Genomic DNA, 3,824 nt, shown 5'->3' on the forward strand with positions numbered 1-3,824 from the left:
TGTACGTATTGTTTGGACTGTTTTTTAAACCCTTCTTAAAAAATCAATTGTGAAATCAAGTTAGTTAAGTTAAGCAAAGTTTCAAAAGAAATATAATAAAAGAACACACAATATTCAAATTACGGCAAAACCTTCACTAAAGCCACTACTTGAAATACTACAATTTTGTAAATAAGGTCAATGAAAAAAAGTTAAATTATTAAGATAAATAAAAAGTATCTACGCTTTCTTTCGTGTGTGTGTGTGTCAGAAATGTGCACAATATACAGCATCAACATAAACCGACAATATCCTTTACACTGTAAACATCCTGCTAGTTCAAGTCCTGGAGTTGTTGCCCTTCTGCTTCCCATACCGAAAGTGCCTGGTCAGCCCACCATTTAAGCTCGCTCTATCATCACCATCGGATAACAGAACGGACAGACAGGCCCACTTAGAGGCAGAGCTCTCACCGTTGAGCAGTGCTCCCCTCTGGACCAACAGCAGTAGGGGCGGCCAATCTGAGATCTTGATTATACGTTCCGATAAACATGGCGGACCCAAGCCCCAGCTGGTGTCCATTCCGCGAATCTATGCTTTGCTGGTGGCTACACGGAAAGAATATCCTTTTAGCTAGCACGAATTTAAAATTTTGCTCATAAACCAAAGCAGAGAGCAAATAAACCTATTTTCATTTTTTTTAAGCTTATCGACCTATTCTGGTCATTTTAGCAGTTTGCCACAATTCGAACAAAATTTTCAGATACATCAACAATAGAGAGTTTGCTCACTTTTATTTCTGGAGTTTTTTTTTGCAAAGGACCAATAAACATATGAAACACAATAGCTAATAGGACCTTTTTACTTTGAAATAGTATTAATCGTTTCATGAAAGCTGTAATTTATAATCATAGGAACCCATGGCATATAATTGTCGCACGTCGCTTTTTGACGTTCCGAGAAAAGCGCGTTCTAATGTTTGACGTTGAATAAACAAAAACGAGAGCACGCAATGTATACAATAACAAACACGTTTTGATTGTTTGACCATTCTGCACACTGTCTCGAAGTTTGGTTGAATTTGGTTGCCAGAGTCGGTAGTCGGCCATGCGCGTGTGTCAAACGCGCTTAGGATGTGTCAAGATAGCACGACAAGATTGAAACATCGTTCATATGAAAAGTGAGGAAACCGCCCGGAGTTTTTTTTCGTTTTTTATTGAATATCTCAGGATAGAAATCGAATTTTGGGGATCTGTGAAGGTCAAAAGGTGAGGTATTGTGAGCTGCACAAAATGGCATTCTCAACTCAATTTGGCCCAAATTACAAGTGCGACAAATTAGCACGACAGCGACGGTAAGGTAGATATGGGCTGCCTGAACACGCTCCAATCGACAGAATTTATTTTGTTGTCAAAAATCAAATCAAATTATTCGCTCTACAGCATTGCCTTGTACAGAGCCTATATGGAGAGGCGAAATGTCACTCTCAGGGTTCCAATCGAACTGTCAAATCGGGGTTCCAATCGAGCAACAAGGTCATGTAAGAACAAGGTCTGAATCAATTTAAAATTATTTTGGCAAAAAAACGAGACTTATAACAATCAAAAGTATTGTAAAACTGTTGTTGATAATAATCTGATAGTTTTTGTTATGTTTGGGCTTGTTCGGTACAAGAAAAGTGCCAGCACCAAAGAAAAACTACAAGTTTTTCAACCTTAAATTTGAATGACTTTGAGTGTTTGAAATTTCTCCCAGAACATTTCATTTCCCTATGTAGGTCCCTATTGCCTTGGCGTTCTCGATTCCTACTTGAAACTAGGTGTCCGAAGGTTTGATTGTTGAGGCAATTGCAAACCTCTTTTTACACCTTAGCTTCCATCCAAACCCGGGATTCGAACTGACGACCTTTGGATTGTTAGTCCAACTGCCTACCAGCGACTCCACCAGGACAGGACCCAGGGAGACGACTCCTACACCTGGACTGAGCTATCGACCTAACCTTTTTTTAGGTTAGTTAGGGGCCAACATTTACTTCCCGTCCGACGGAAGGCGTGATCAGACAAATCTCGTCTCGAAAAATGCCACCGGGACCTTCTGGGATCAAACCCAGGCCGACTGGGTGAGAGGCAACCACGCTTACCCCTACACCATGGGTCCCGGCTTTATTATTTATTTTGTTGTATTCCTTTCCAATTAGAGCGTCCAATTTCCCGTCCCGGGAAAAAAAGTCCCGGGAATTCCCGGGATTTCCCGTGAAAAAATATTTCCTGTTTCCCTAGAAATTTATAAATTTCCCAGAAATTCCCGAAATTCAAGTGGAAGCATAAAGATGTTTTGAAAGTTTTCTAGAAAAAATCAAGAAACGCAATTTAAAATCAAGATTTATTTCTGATAATATTAATTTCTGAAGCAACTGGAAATAGACCTTGCCTAATGAAAATAAATTCTTTACCGCCATAGCAAAATTGAGATTGTTTACGTTGTTGTTTACCATGACTAAATCAGCTGAAAATTTTATTGGTATCATTCAATATTCCAAAAAGGTTTTTGCAAGAAGAATAAGTTAAAAAAAATCAATTTAAGTAAAAGGATTATGGAGCACTGATGCAACAATGGGTATTAGAAGGTTAAACATGAAAAATGGAAGAGTGTTAGTGGGATGATGACAATTTACGGTATAATTTAAATCATATTTTCGTTCGATGAAAAAACGTTTATCAAAAGTCAATTATATAGGGGAGAGTGGGGAGACTTGATCCCCGGGGACACTTGATCCCAAGCCTGTATCTCGTCAGCATGTGGGTAAAACACTTAGCTTTGTTCTAGAAAGTTGTGCGAAATTGACTAAAACTCATTGTAGAAAACAAAGAAAAAAATTAAAAAATGTTTAGATTGAGCTACACACATTTTTCGAAAAAGTGCTGCAAAAAACTTCCAATAGATCTTTTTTCTTTGTTTTGATAAGTATAGAAAACACTCAAAAATTATTTAAAAAAATATTTTTTATACATGAATTGCTTGATAAACATATCAACTCCAAAACCCTTCCGCATTTGACGTTAAATTTATCGTCATACTATTTTTACAAACAATTGTTTGAAAAAGTACGTTTAGGGAGACTTGATTCCTGCATTTTTACAGTCACTGGAATCAGCCTCAAGATTAATTAATTGAGCTGGGTTTTCGTACATAGTTTCCTTTAGTATAGTTGTACATAACTTACTGCAGTGTGCACAATTTTTCAAAAGTTTTGTAAACAAAAATTACCAGCTTTTGTAAACATGCTCAATTTTGGTCTAAAAAAGAAAATTTTATGTTTTAAATATTTTGCATGCTAAAATTGTTATATTGTGAACATAAACGTACAGGTTTAATGTGAAATTGCTGTAACTTATAGAAAAATAAAAGTTTGGATGAATAAAAATATTTTGCTTAAGATTTTTCAAAATGTTTAAAGGGGATCAAATTACCCCAACATTTTGAAAATGCCGCTTTAAAATATTTTTAAAACGCTGGCATGATTCGAAGAGTTTATCTGATGAAATACCCTTATCAGCCAAACATAGTTGAATGTTCAAGCTTTCAATTCATGCAAAAAGTTCATAGTTTTGTGAGAAATTGACAAAGTTATGTGCGATACAAAAAAAGGGGATCAAGTCTCCCCACTCTCCCCTAACTGAAAACCAACTGTAAAAAATTATATAAAAATCATTGAAAAAAATACTTTATATTGTTTAAGAGGTGCCCAAAAATGCAAACATGGTTTAAAAACTTGCTCCATGAGAAGCTAGATTTTTAAGGAAAAACTTAAAAGCTTATCAATTTTGTTCAAGTGCTGAAACCAG

This window comes from Culex quinquefasciatus, chromosome 2 (genome assembly GCF_015732765.1).
Source record: "Culex quinquefasciatus strain JHB chromosome 2, VPISU_Cqui_1.0_pri_paternal, whole genome shotgun sequence".
Taxonomy (NCBI): domain Eukaryota; kingdom Metazoa; phylum Arthropoda; class Insecta; order Diptera; family Culicidae; genus Culex; species Culex quinquefasciatus.